The sequence below is a fragment of the Tursiops truncatus genome, chromosome 15, assembly GCF_011762595.2.
Source record: "Tursiops truncatus isolate mTurTru1 chromosome 15, mTurTru1.mat.Y, whole genome shotgun sequence".
Classification (NCBI taxonomy): Eukaryota; Metazoa; Chordata; class Mammalia; order Artiodactyla; family Delphinidae; genus Tursiops; species Tursiops truncatus.
Window position 1 is genome coordinate 7,397,484 of NC_047048.1, and position 14,883 is coordinate 7,412,366.

The 14,883-nt window shown below is 49.0% G+C and overlaps 1 long non-coding RNA gene and 1 pseudogene across 1 annotated transcript in view; one reads left to right on the forward strand and one right to left on the reverse strand.

Annotated features, from left to right (window-relative positions):
- Nucleotides 1–14,883, forward strand: part of LOC141276462 (uncharacterized) — a 101,072-nt gene that overhangs the window by 37,670 nt on the left and 48,519 nt on the right. The window lies entirely within an intron of this gene.
- Nucleotides 6,765–8,022, reverse strand: LOC101336114 (histone H3.3A-like; annotated as a pseudogene).

The window sequence follows — 14,883 nt, forward strand, 5'->3', positions numbered from 1 at the left end:
ACACACACATACACACACCCCCACACACCCCCCCAAATGCACACACACATACCCCTGAAATAAGTTTCACAGAATCATGCTTACTATTACCATATGTGATACTTACTTTTTTATGGTGCTCTATCTAGTTCATAAAAAAGTGCCTGCCAAGACTCAGAAAATTGATTCCACAGCCCCTCTGGCTTACGACCTGCAGTGGGAGACCCCGTGCCCTGGGGGAATTCAGGGGTTTTCTGGCCCCATCACCCCAGTTCCCCTGCCTGGTTCTCTAGACTCTGACTCCAAAACCTCTTTCTTGTTCTTTCTGCTGAGCTGAGGTGCTTGGCCTGTCCGCTCCCCACCCCATACCTCGGATCCATCCTCTTCTGGGGGCAGTCACACACCCCCTCCTTCAGGAAGTCTGCCTGGACTGCTCTGCTCCCGTCTCTGTGGGCGGCTCCCTGCGCCTCCTGTAACTGTGATTGCTTGTGGTTTTTGTACCGAGAACTCACTTCCTGCTCTCCTTCCCCGCAGATGGAATCATTTCTCCTACCTGTTTCGTCCCTAGCGTGGCCCTGACGGGCCCACCTGGGACATGAGTGCATGAGCCGGGCCTGTGCCCTGAGCCTGGGCTGCCCGCCATCCACCCCTGCCTCTTAGACATGTGAGCTTATCCAGGCTGGGCATTTAACCACCCAACCTTTTCCGATCCCACTGTCGGTGGGTTGTAGGCTGAAGCTGGGGGCTGAACCATGGGGGAAGGGGTGTTCTGCCCTGAGCCCTGAATGGGAGGGGTTCTCTGTAAACTCCAGGGGGGGTGAATGATCCCCTTTCCACCCCACCCCCGACCTGTGGGCCTTTTCCCTGCCACGGATCCAGGTTCCCTGGAGCCTTACATTCAGGAAGTTACTACAAGCACCTACTGCCTGCTTGGTGCTGGGGGTAGTGAGATGACTGCTGATTCAGACTCAGCCTCTGCCCTTGATGAGCTCGGAGGCTGGTTGGGGAAGACCCAGGAGCAAGTGTGGAATTTGCTGTGACACAAATGTGTGCAAAGTGGGCCAGGTAGGCAAGGGATGTATGAACAAGTACCTGTTTAGGGGAGTTAGGTGTGTGGGAGTTTGGCGTGTCTTTGTGCCTTGGTTTTCTCCTCTGTAAAATGGGGATGATCTACTTCATAAGGTTATTCTAGGCTTAGATGAGTTAAAATTAATAAATTGCTTAGAGAAATATGTACTAAACATTTTGTTCGTGCTTGTGGTGTATGGTGTGCTAACCTTGCAAAGATTGCCAAGAAGGGGGGGGGTTGCAAACATATGAGGCTGTGGAATCCTTTTGTTGGGATGACGTTCCAGACTCCATACCTTGGGAAACGCTGGCCTGGTGGACCAAGGCTACATGCCAAGGCCTTTCTAGAGGAATCACGTTTGAAGTGGGTCTTGTAGGGTGAGGGGGGGGTGTTCTCTGCAGTGACTGGGGGGGGCATTTCAGGTGGACAGGACAGCTGTGTAAGGGCTGGGAGGCGTGACGGTGTCTGACATTTATGGTTTGTGCAGTTGGGTTCAGAGTGGCTGGACCAAGGGCTGCGAGTGTGGGGCAGGTGGGGCCTTCGGACCCTGAGGGTGAAGCCCCTTTTCTGCCAGCCCTAAGGAGCTTGGGCTTTGGGTCGAGGCTTGGTCACAGTGGGTCCTGTGTCAGCGTTACTGGTATGGAGGAGATGGGGCCGGAGGAGGGAGACAGCTAACAGGCAGTGTCAGGAACCCTGAAGCAGGGCTGGGGCAGTGGGGAGGGAGCCGCCGAGTGACGAGCGCTCAGAGTCTGTGCAGTTGGCAGCATCTGGCCACTTGCTGGGCCACGGACAGGCCAGAACAGGTTGCAGCCTGGGGCTCCTGGACTTTCCCAGTGCCTGTGGGATGCCAGAAGCTGGCTGTTTTGCTTCCTGGAACCTTGCAAAGACTCCCCAGTGTTTTCTCAGCTTTGAAAAGGCAACAAAGCGTGGTGTTCACGCACCTTGTGTTTTTGTAAAATACTTGTATTTTTAACATCTAGCGCAGGCTTGCGCGTATCAGGTGTTCCGTGGTTGCTTTTTGAGCAAGTGAGTGAACAAGTGCCTTGACCTCTGTCCTCTGGGAAGCCGAGGGGGTGGCCTCTGCCCCCGGGCAGTTCTGTCCTTCTGAGAGGTCCTGGAGTGAGGTCCTTCTCTGTGCTCCACCCCCCACCAGGCCAGCTCTGGAAGCCACATTTAGGGGAGCCACAGAGGCCACCCACTTTAGGGGGTCCTGCTTCTTCCTTTGAAGTAGGATTGGGTGGAAAATCACATGGAATGGCCTCGATGTAAATATCTGGTGAGGCCTTTTCTTAAGGCCCCGGGGTTTTCTGAATCTCCTCGCCCTTCCTCTGGCTCACCTCTCCCCCTTCAGCCTCTCTGTTATTTTAAAATCCGTTCCCAGAGAAACAATTCCTATGAATAAGAACACGGCTGCAGGCTTCTCTTGGCTTGAACTGGTCCGACACTTCACTGCTGCTTCGAGAGTGTGCAAGCTGGACCCAGACCAGCTCTGCCTGGAGCAGGGGAATAGAGTAACAATAACTAACTGTTAGAGGATTTTCAGGAACCCTGAAGCAGATCCTATGGAAGGAGACACACGGCGCGCTGTTTTCCTCTCTGAAGAGTCAGGGGTCCCCAGCTTCCTCGCCTGGGCTTCCTTTCCCTGCCTCCCTGAAACCAGGGTCTACATGTTTCTTTGGTGGCCTGGACAAGACCACCTTGAAAGAAGCTGGACCCAGTCCAGGTTAATTCTGTAACACTTGGGCAAGAGGCGGGGGCTCCCACCTTCTGGGCCTCTGTCTGCCCTACCCCCGGCCGCGTCCGGAGTGATGGGCGGGAAGGTCAGAGCTGGCCAGCTGACTGCTGACCTTTGCCGGCTCCCCTGCTGCCTGTAACGATGTTGCCAAGCTTGTTCCGTCAGGTGTTAATGGAAGTTATGAGAAGCAGCCTGGGAAATGCTCGTGAACCAAGCTCAAGGGTTTCCTTAAGAAAGAGGGAGGGTGTGAAGACCAGGCTCTGGAGCCAGGCGGTCTGGGTCTGAATCCCCGCGCTGGGTGGCCCTGAGCGAACCATCTGACCTCTCTGTGCCTCAGTCTCATATGTAAAATGGGCGTGGGTTTACTTCCTCAGGTCGTTCTGGGGCTTCGATGGGTTAATGTTCGTAAAGGGCTTAGAACAGTATCTAGTAGACACTCTATGCAGCCCCATGAAATGATAAAGGCTTTCCCAGAGTGGGCAGTGTGATGATGGACCTTGCAAAGCTTGGGGAAAAGAGGAGTTTCGCAGACATCTGGGACCACTGGATCCGTTTCTGGGGAGCGTGTTGGTTGGTGTTCCAGACGCGGTGCTCTGGGAAACGCTGGCCTAGTGGGTCAAGGTTAAATGCCTCAGCAGTTATGGTGCCCTCTGCCTTTTGCAGAGGACCTCTGGCTGGGCTCATTTGCAACCTCGCCCTGCAGTTGCCCACCCTGGGGCTGTGGAGGAGCCGGAGAAACACAGAAGGGAGGGTCCTGTCAGGGTTTCGGAATCCCTGAGAGCCCGCTCAGGTTTTCAAGGCCAAGAGTGAGGGACGGGGGCTGGTCCTCTCTCCCAGCAGAGCTTCCACCACTGGGTGGGGTGGGGCGGTGGATGAACACAGAGGGTCGCCCTCAAAGTATGACTGGGGAGCAGGTTGGAGGGTCTGGGGTCCTGAGATGCCCGTGGCGAGTCAGAGACTGACGAGTTCTGAGGAGCTTTGTGTCCCGGGAGTGTGACAGCTGAGGGGACCCTGTGTGGCCCCAGGATGGGGGAGAAGGGACCGGGGGACCCACAGTCAGGCCAGTGCTTCCCTTCATTGACTCAACGCCTCACAAGTAACCTGAAACTAATAGGATTGGGCTGAGATCAAATGAGGAAATGTGTTTATTAAATATGCAGGCTCATTATTACTCAGCGCAACCTGCTCCCTGGCCGAGGGCCCCCACCTTTGCAGCTCCCTCCAGCCTGAGTCCACCCTCTGGACAAGCCTGGGGGCACCAACACTTGCAGGAGGGTGGATGTTTGCTGCGCGCGCATGCGTGTGCGTGTGCGTGCGCGTGCGTGTGCGTGTGTGTGTGTGTGTGTGTGTGTGTGTGTGGTGTTGTTTGCACCCATGCCTGGCTGCAGTTTGCAGCTGAAACATTTTAGGTCTTTGAAAGGGTCTGGTCCCCTCCCCCTTCCACATTCTGGAAGGTCAGGGACTGTGTGACATTTGCTGAGAAGTCCCCCAGTTCCTAGCACGCAGGAGGCCCGGCAGAGGGGCTTCTCTGCTTGGAGCCATTGTGAAAGGCTCAGGCTTCCCTCTTCCCCAGAGAGTACCTTCTGGAGTCTGGCCCTGCTGCAGGTTGCCCGCTGACCCTGCGGCCCTGCTGGCCCTGGAGGCGCCAGGGCCTTTGGGGAGAAGGTGGCAGTTTCCCTCTGACTTGGCTCCAGCTGTCTGCACCCCCGCCAGTTGCCTCTGGCATCTGACATTTTTGTCATTCCTGAAAGGGCTTATCTGGGGAATCGGCACTTACCTCTTCCTGCCCCTCCCTGATTGACTTGGCCAGACGGCTGATTCTCCCTTCTCAGAGGTCTCAACCTGCCCGGACACCCTCTATTTCTGGGGTCATGGGATCCTAGGCCTCTGCAGGGTTTGCCAGGCTCTCTCTCTCTGTTGTCCCCTAGCCGACGATGACGATTAGCTCAGATCCTGAAAGTCTTCATGCAAGAGCTCTGAGTACGTACCTTCCTGGAGAGGCAGCTGAACTGATGGGAGAGACCCCGATATCAGGGGCTTGGAGGGAACCCAGTCCAACCCCGTCTAGCCTGCTTCTTGTCTCTCTGGGTGCTCTGCTCATCACTGGCTACCTTTTAATCTCAAGCTGCTTCCTGCCTCAGGGCCTTTGCACTGCCTTGATCAGATTTTGCTTTTTCTTGGCCTAGCTAGTTCCTGCTCAAAGCTTAGAGATCCGCTTAAACATCACATCTTCAGGGAAACTTTTGCTGGCCCCCCTCCACAAGGTAAGGTAAGGTCCTTTTGTTAAGCCCTCAGAGCTTACTCTCGTATTAGAAGTTCATGATAACTGTAAGTCAATCCTATAATTAATTGATTGATAATTAGTTAATAGTTGTCTATGCTATGACTGTAAATTCTCCAAGGGCAGGGATCTTGTTTGGTGCTGTATCTCTTGGTTCTTGCAGAGTGCCCGGATCACAGAGAGTATCCAGGAAAGGTCTAACCACTTTGCAGGCTGTGTTAGCTTCCTACTGCTGCTGTAACAAATGGCCATAAACTTTGTGGCTTAAAACCGCACAAGTTTATTACCTTACAGTTCTCAGGGCTAGAAGCCTGAAGTGGATCTCCCTGGGATAAAAGGTATTCGCAGGATTGGTCCTTCTGGAGGGTCCAGGGAAGAATCCGTTTCCTTGCTTTTTCCAGCTTCTAGAGACTGCTGGCACTCCTTGACTTATAGCTCCTTCCTCCATCTTCAGAGAGCCTCCTCCAACCTCTCTCTCTGACTCTGATCCTCCTGCCTCCATTTTATAAGACCCTTGTGATTAGCTTGGGCCCACCCGGTTTAATAACCCAGGATCAGCTCCCCACCTCAAGATCCTTAGTTTAATCACACCTGCAGAGTCCTTTTTACCATGTGAGATAATGTATTCACAGGTTCCTGGGGTTAGGATGGGGCATTATTTAGCCTACAGCACAAACGGAAATGAAAAGTGAAAGATTTGGGGCCTTGAAGAGTTGGATTGAGCTTAGATTTCAAACAGTATTAAGACTGAAAGTGGCTTTGAGCCTCAAAAACCTGTTAAGACCCAGCCTTGTGTAGAGTCATGATAAGGGCATAGCCTTCCCACTGAAGTCTTTACAGAGGCTGTGAGGTAGGGATTTAACTTTTGTTTCTTTCCCCACAAACCTCCCCTCACACTTCTACTGAAAAATCCATCTATTCCCAATAATTTGAAATGCCACTTTTATCACATACTAAACTTCCCTATGTACACAGCCCTTTTTCTGAACTCTTAATCTGATCTGGTGCCAAAACTACACTATTGTAATTACTATATCCTTATTCTGTGTTTTGTTAGTTGATAGAGCAATTCCTCTTTGCTGTTCATCTTTATCAAAATATTCTTAGCATTTGTACACTTTTTCTTTTGGGTGCATTTTATTTTATTTTTGCAATTTTATTTATTTAAATAGTTTGATGTATTTTAATAGCAAACTTACAGGAAGAGCACAGAAGACAGACAACATTAAAAACATGTACTTGCATATAGGACAACTCAGTTAGAAAAGTATAGTGAATGGATGGAATCTATTGTATGATAAAAATGCTACAAACAGCATTTAGTTGCAGTCAATAAGAAATTTACTTGTTTTAAAAAAATCCAAAAAAAATCCAAATACTGGCACTGTCCAGAAAAATTTGACAGGTTTATTTATAATTGTTATAAAGTTGAACTGCTGAAACTTGTTCACTCAAACGTTTTGACCTGCATTAATGCTTTATGTCCCCACATTTATATTAAAAATTCACACACAAATGAAAATGGAAAAGCTGCCATTACCTGATTTCTGTCCCCTATTTTTCCACCTGCAATCATATTCTTAGGTACCTTTTGACCCCATGGAGGGGGGGGGGGGAATCTAACATTCAGAACTACCAATAACAGGAAGAGAAATTGTTTTTCTTTTAAAGAATGAAATGTTTCCCATGATAGTCGATTCTTAAGCACCTTCTCCACGTACGCGGCGTGCTATAGCTGGATGTCTTTTGGCATAATTGTTACACGTTTGGCATGGATAGCATGCAGGTTGGGGTCTTCAAAAAGGCCAACCAACTAGGCCTCACTTGCCTCCTGCAAAGCGCCAATAGCTGCACTCTGGAAGCGCAGATCTGTTCTGAAGTCCTGAGCAATTTCCCGCACCAGGCGCTGGAAGGGAAGTTTGCAAATCAGAAGTTCAGTGGACTTCTGATAACGTCTGATTTCGCGGAGCGCCCCGGTACCAGGCCTGTAACAATGAGTTTTCGTCACCCCTCCAGTAGAGGGCGCACTCTTGCGAGCGGCTTTTGTAGCCAGTTGCTTCCTCGGTGCCTTACCACTGGTCGCTTTGCGAGCAGTCGAGCCATGGTAAAGAGACCTCCTGACTTAACCCCACTTCTCCTTCCGCTGGAGCTCCGCGAGCTAGAGGCAGCGCTGGAGTTGGAGAGTGACAGCGGCGCGGCGGCAGCAGCGAACACAATTGAAAGATCTTGGGTGAATTTTAGAATCATCTTTTCTTGTTCTATAAAACATGCTGTTGGGATTTTGATCTAGGCTGTGTTGACTTAATGGATTAATAGAATTCAATGTTTATAATCCTGTGTGTTTTTCAGTCTTTCTGCTCCATTTATCCAGAGCTTGTTAGATTTATTCTTAGGCATTTTGTAGTTTTTATTGCTATCGTGAATGAGTTCTTTTTGTTCCCTGACACTTTTAAATGTTGATGTCTGGCAAATAGGAAAGCTGTTGATTTGGGGTACGTTGATTTTATGTCCTGCTACCATAAGGCATTAAAAAAAATATTTTGATGGTTTTTCAGGTGGCTCTCTTGGGTTTTTGAGGTAGAGAATCCTATAGTCTTCCAATGTGTGTGTGTGTTTGTGTGTGTATGCGTGTGTACGTTTGTGTGTATGCGTGTTGGTCACCGTGTAAGTCAACATCTTGGTTGACTTGGAAGAATGAGGCTTCATCTTTCTTACAAAGGATGGTGACGTAGAGGGCTCTGAGGAGAGAGAAAGGAAAGTGGGTTGTGGTTTGGTCTCCCCCAGAGTCATCTTCTCTGCTGCCTCTTCTCCTTGTTTACTCTGAAGAGAGGCAGACAATGTGTGGGTCCTGGACGTGGTTAGAAGATGATGGTATATTTGCCTCACTTCTTGGTTTATAGATAGGATATTTTTGGAGTCCGAGGACCCAGGATTCACCCACCTTTCCCTCCCTCTCATCCCCCCTTTATTAAACAAATAGCCTAATAATAGACCTCGGTTTCTAGACTCCTTGTAGGGCCAATCATTCTGATGAGGCTAAATTATTTCTGCCATTATCACACATCTGCCCTCTCCTTCCCCAGCAGTGACAACTTATTCTTCCTGAAAACAGCCCTGGTCCTAGACCATGAGCTGTCAGCTTCTGTTTGGTCTCTTTTTCCCTAACAAAGCCAGCATCTGTTTGAAGCGGGTGGGGAGGCAGATGCTGAGCTGGGAGTGGGGAGCATGTGAATTCCTCCCTCCCCCCACCCAGCTTGTCCTATGCCGGGAAATGCAGTTAAAATGAAAACCAAGGGCCATCTTGTGTAGCAGAGCCGAGAACATGAACCTATGTCCTTCTACACTGGTGCTCAGGTAGATGGTGTTCCCTGAAAACCACAGGTGGCCCAAAGCATGCCTAAGGCGAGAGAGCAGTGTTTCAGGCTGGGGTGACACTCTTTTATAGCCTGATGCCAGCTGTATTTTAGTCCACGCGTTAGCTGTCCAGTTGCTTCGTATGGACTGGGGCTGGCCGTGTGGGCCGACTCTGGTCCTCTGCACCCGTTGGTGGGGGAATCACAGGGACAGCTAAGACTGAGTCACAGCTGTGTCCCAGAGAATACAGAGGGCCAAAGTCATCAGTGCCTGGGATCTTGACACATCCTAGCAGGGAAGCTTCGGGGGGCCTGGGGTTGTCTGCCTTGGTTATCGCCATATCACTGGAATCTGCCCATATGGAGCCAGAAATAGGTGATAAAGCCAAGTAGGTTCATGCTGGGTGGGCATCTGCCATCTGTGAGTAGGCAGGCAGGTCAGTTTATAAAGTTGGGCTGCGGTGGGTGGTCCCAAAAGCACAGACCTAATGATACTCAGAACTTTGGAGTCAGGCAAATTGACATCAGAACCTTGGCCCCTCGTCTCGCTGTGGGCAAGTTCCTGTTACCTTGCATCAGTTTACACATCTGTGAAATGGGACTAATCCTAGCCAGTTCCTGTGGGAGCATTCAATGAGCTGTTTGAATCAGGGCTGTGTGTTCTACTTGGAATCCAGAGTGAACAGTGGCCCCTGGGGTGGGTTGTTCTGCCTTCTGGATGGCGGAGCACCTGGCCGTGTGGCTGCCACGGGCAGCTTTCCCCAGGTCCTGTCCTGGTTTGCTTTATTCTTGTTTCATGTGCTTGTCCTGCAGCTGGACTTCGAGCCCCTTGGGGTCAGGATCCCCATCCTAGATGGCTTTGTCTGCCCCAGCAGGTAACCCGGGGCTGAGCATGGAGCATGGGCTCAAACAATCCCTTATTGATTCAACCGCAGCCCAACTGGGACACCACAGTTGCTTTCTAGGCCAAGAAGTCCAAGTCACTCAGGATCCTGGAGTTGCATTCTAACCTGGAATGAACCAGGGAGTGAACAGGGGCTCGCTGGGCCATGACGCAGTGTGAGGGTCCAGGCATTGCACGAGCAAGGGGTTTGGAAGGAAAGTTCAATTCCCTGGCTGGCCGTTGGCAGGGAGGCGGGAGGGCTGGAAGTTGTCTGCCTGCTGGCCCGGGGCAGCTGCATGTGGGGACAGCTGTCTCAGCTTCGGACATAGGATCTGCCCCAAGATTAATAACAGAGCCTGGCCATGCCCGTGGGGAGCAGAGAGGGGCTTGGGTTACCGCGCACCAGGAAATTCGCCTGCCCCACTGACAGTGGGTGGGTAGCCGGCAGGATGGATGGGCTCTGGGGGCTGGGGGGTGTCTGGGCAAGACAGCTCAGTGCGGGCCCAGCCAGATGCACCCCGATGGGATGCAAGCTGACCCTCCCAAGGGCCGCTTTCTTTCCGCTGGACCCGAAACCGGCAGGAGCTGATCTCCAAGAATTATGTGAAGCGTTGGGAATGGAAACCAAATGTTGGTGTCAGGTAGAGAAAGCTGATGGAAGCTCTCGGCCCAGCAGGCCTGGGAGCAGCAGGGGTTGGGGCTCCGGTGGCCAGCACAGATGTTTAGGTGAAAGGGGGCCTGACATCTTCTTTTAAAAAAGGTTTATTTTCCCCCTGATTATATTTATCATAGATCATTCGGAAAATATGGAAAAGTGGAAAGAAAGAAATCATTTATAATTCCATTTTTGTAGGTTTAAAAATTTAAATTCTTTTTATTGTGATAGAATACACACAACTGAAAATTTACCACCTTAATCACTTTTACATGAACAGTTCACTAGCATTAAGTATATTCACATTGCTGTGCAACCGTCACCACTATCATCTCCAGACCCTTTTCATCTTGCAAAACAGAAACTGCAACCATTAGACACTAACCCCCCATTTCCTCCTCCCTGCCAGCCCCTGGCAACTGCCATTCTACCTTCTCTCTCTGTGGCTTTGACTACTCTAGGGACCTTGTATAAGTAGAATCATACAGTATTGGTCCTTTTGTAACTAGCGTATTTCACTTAGCATAATGTCCTCAAGGCTCATCCATGCTCTAGCATGTGTCAAAATTTCCTCCATTTTTAAGGCCGAATAATATTGCATCGTCTGGGTGGACCACATCTTGTTTATCCATTCATCTGTTGATGGACACTTGGGTTTCTTCCACCTTCTGGCTATTATAAATAACGCTGATAAGGACATGGGTGTACACATTTCTCTGAGTCTCTGCTTTCAATTCTTTTGGCTAGATACCTAGAAGTGGAATTGCTGGGTCATATGGTAGTTCTATTTTTAACTTTTTTGAGGAATCATCCTACTGTTTCCCATGGTGGCTGCACAATTTTATGTTCCCACTAACAGAGCAAATGGGTTCCGATTTCTCCACATCCTTACCAACACTTGTTATTTTGTAAATTTTTTTGGATAGTCGTCATCCTAGTGGGTGTAAAGCGGTGGTTTTGATTTGTATTTCTCCAGTGGTTAGTGATGTTTAGCATCTTTTCACGTGCTTATTGGCCATTTGTTCATCATCTGTAGAGAAATGTCTATTTAAGTCCTTTGCCCAATTTTGAATCAGGTTTTTTCTGTTGAATTGTCAGTGTTCTTTATATATTCTGGATATTAGCCCCTCATCAGATATGTGATTTGCAAATATTTTCTCCCATTGTGTGGGTTGCCTTTTCACTCTGTTGACTGTGTTCTTTGATGCGTAAAAGTTTTAAATGTTGATGTAGTCCAATTTATCTATATTTTCTTTTGTTCCTTGTGCTTTTCATGTCATATCCAAGAAATCATTGCCAAATCCAGTGTCAAGAAACTTTGGCCCTACATTTTCTTTTCTATTTTGCCCTAGGAGTTTTATTCTTTTAGGACTTACATTTAAGTCTTTGATCTATTTTGAGTAAATTTTTGTAAATGATGTAAGGTAAGGGTTCAATGTCATTCCATTACAACGTCATTCTATTACAACGTCATTCTATTACAACGTCATTCTATTACGTGTGTACAATTTTCCCAACACATTTTGTTGAAAAGACTGTCCTTTCCCAATAATTCCATTTTTGAGAGCCATATTTCTTTTGGTATTTGCTGTGTGCTTGCATATATATATATATATATATATATATATAATTTTGCACAGTTGAGATCACACAGGATTTGTTAAGGAGGAAAGTCAATATATTTAGTCTTGGATCCTGCCTTTTTTTTTTTTTTTTTTTTTGTGGTATGTGGGCCTCTCACTGTTGTGGCCTCTCCCGTTGTGGCGCACAGGCTCCGGACACGCAGGCTCAGCGGCCATGGCTCACGGGCCCAGCCGCTCCGCGGCATGTGGGATCTTCCCGGACCGGGGCACGAACCCATGTCCCCCGCATCGGCAGGCGGACTCTCAATCACTGCACCACCAGGGAAGCCCGGGTCCAGCCTTTTAACACATTCGCCTGGAAGCCTCAATGAAGTGGTCTTCAGTCATTATGTAGGTATTCCAGATGCCCAGGGTTTAGCAGGGACTGTTAAACGGTTGCTGAGTGTGCAGAAATGGTTCAGAGAAGGTCACTGTCTTCAAAGTCCAATAGAGGAGACTAAATGAACAATTATCACAGGAGGTCTGGAGTCACAAAAGTCTGGACAAAGGGATACAAGGAAACCGAGGCAGGAGCAATGTGGTACCCAGGACAGCTGGGGAGGCTTCCCAAAAGGGGTGACATTTGAGGTGCCTCTGGAGGAAGAAGAGGCAGAGATGGGGAAGACGGAGGACAAGGAGTGAGCAAAGGCCCAGCAAGTGGGTGGGAGGGGGCCTGGCATGGTGTGGCCCTGGGTTCTGAGAACGAGAGACAGAAGCAAGGATGGAGGTGAGCATGGTTCATCCTGGGGGCCATGAGGAGCCTCTGGAGTTCTGAAAGGATTGGAGTGGAGTGATGTGGGCCACCAGATATGACGCCCATTAGAGCCTTGCAGCCATATAGAGTCAGGGGCTCATGCTATGTCGCCAGTCTGCAGAGAGATGAGTACAGCTTGGCAAACGGTAAAATGGTAAAATGGCAAATGGTAAAACCTTCCGGAGAATATCTCACCAGTCACAATTCACCACCACCCTCTTTCAAGGCCTGTGTAGGCTGAGACATAATGTAGCACAGGGGAGGTGATCTTGCCTGGGGGTTTGTTTCCGAGGGTAGTATAATTTGATGGCCAAGGATCTGACTCGTAGTTCGAGTCCTGCCTCTACCACCTGCCAGCTGTGTGACCTAGGAGAAACCATTTCTTCTCCACAAGCCTCGATTTCCTCATCTGTAAAGTGAGGACAACCATCATATCTACCCCAAAAGTGGAGGAGAAGATTTATAATAGACTTTATCACATTAGGAATTATTATTATTTTTTAAATTAATTAATTTTATTTTTGGCTGCATTGGGTCTTTGTTGCTGCGCATGGGCTTTCTCTAGTTGTGGCAAGTGAGGGCTACTCTTCATTGCAGTGCGTCGGCTTCTCATTGCGGTGGCTTCTCTTGTTGCAGAGCAAGGGCTCTAGGCACGTAGCCTCAGTAGTTGTGGCACACGGGCTCAGTAGTTGTGGCGCATGGACTTAGTTGTTCTGTGGCATGTGGGATCTTCCCGAACCAGGGCTCGAACCCGTGACCCCTGCATTGGCAGGTGGATTCTTAACCACTGTGCCACCAGGGAAGTCCCGGAGGAGAAGATTAAACAAGAAAAGTCTTTAAAGCACTTGGTATTATCCATCTTGGATCATGTGTTTTAACTTTTAATTTCATTTGTAAACTTTTATGAAAGTTGCATATGTACATAGTTTCAAGAACCAAATAGTTCTACAAGGCTTAAAATGAAAAACAACAGCCCTCCCTCATCCACTTCCTTTCTCATGTTCTCCAGAGACAACCACTCCGACTCTTTTAACTTTTCATATTTTTAGTATTTGCACCCACATCTCTAAAATACGTAGTTACATTGCTACAGCTTGATTTTTCTGTTTCGGGCATTAGGTATCAGTCTTCCACTATGAAAGGTGAGAGTGGAGCATCTTCCACACGCTGCCCTCCCCTTCACACACATTTCCTGTGGCCCCATTTTCCCAAGACACTTTATGTCACAATTCTAGTTAGCACAATACTCAGGTCTTACATTTTATGCCAAGTGGTAGCTGAGCCATGCAGTGTACTATGATGGCTTTTCCTGAACACATTTTTGACCCTTCTTGTTTTTGTTCACTTAGCTTTTCTGTGTTTTTATTAATTCATCTCCAAACTCTCTCCCAGTTGTGCAGATTTCCTCCTGACACTTCATGAGATATTCCATTACTTTCATCTTCTTCCGGCAATTGCTCCTTGAACCTCTGATCTGCTGCGATCTGGGCAGGTAGAAACCTACAATTTTGGGATTGCTCTTCACCAACAGCCTGGGGATTTCCTTTGCCCCAAGCTTTCTCCCTGTATTGGGCACCCTCTTTCCTACAGTTCATATCCACTCTTTTGGGTTTGCTCCCTCATTGTGATGGAACACATCCTCCAGTAGCTTTCTGAGAAAAGGTGGCATGTTTATGAGGCTTAAGGTGAGGTGTTCTACCCAAGGGCCAAGGCTGAGACATTTATATATTTCTCCTGCCTGCCTTGTACACGGGGCTTTACACCAGGGTCTCCCACTGACTTCCCATCATCCTCAGGTTGGACTGCCAGGGATCCACAAACCCAGCAATGCGAGCTTATCCCTCTGAATTCATACATTTTATTAGTTACTGGCCTCTTACAAATTCCTTTCCTTTCTCTCCAACTTAGCCATGCACTCAGTAATATGTGTTTTTGATATATTAACCAGCATCATTAGTTGTGCTGAACCAGGAAGGATTTTGCGCACAAGATAAGGGCCTTGGGTGGGGGAGGGGAAGAGGGACCATCTGGGGAAGATAAGAACCAGAGCCTTTCTTCAAAGGCCACAGAGAAAATTGCCTGTAGGGAATTCACACTCAAACACTCCAGGTGGGCCTATGAGTGCCAGGAACTATGGAGTTGACTGAGGCAAAGTCAACTTTGCTGGTCCAGGGGCTCATAGGGGTCAGACACCCCCTGGGAGCAAAGACCCAAACTTCAGCCCAGTCACAGGCGCAAACAACCGGGGACAAAAGCAAGGGACAAATAAGTGAACACACAAGTGAACGCCTGACCCACCATCTTCCGGGAAACTGAGGCCCTGGCCTCACCTCTCCTCAGGGGCAGGTCTGTAATTCCAAGGGGTCCTGGAGCAAAGTCCTCTTCTGTGCTTTGTTCCCACCAGACCAGCTTTCCAGAAGCCACTTTAAAGAAGCCACAGAGGCCACCAGCTTTAGGGGTCTTGCTTTTTCCTTTGAAGTGGGAGTGGGCGGAGAAGGAGTTTTCCAGAAAATTCCTTGAGGCAGCCTCAATGTAAATATCTGGTGAGGTCT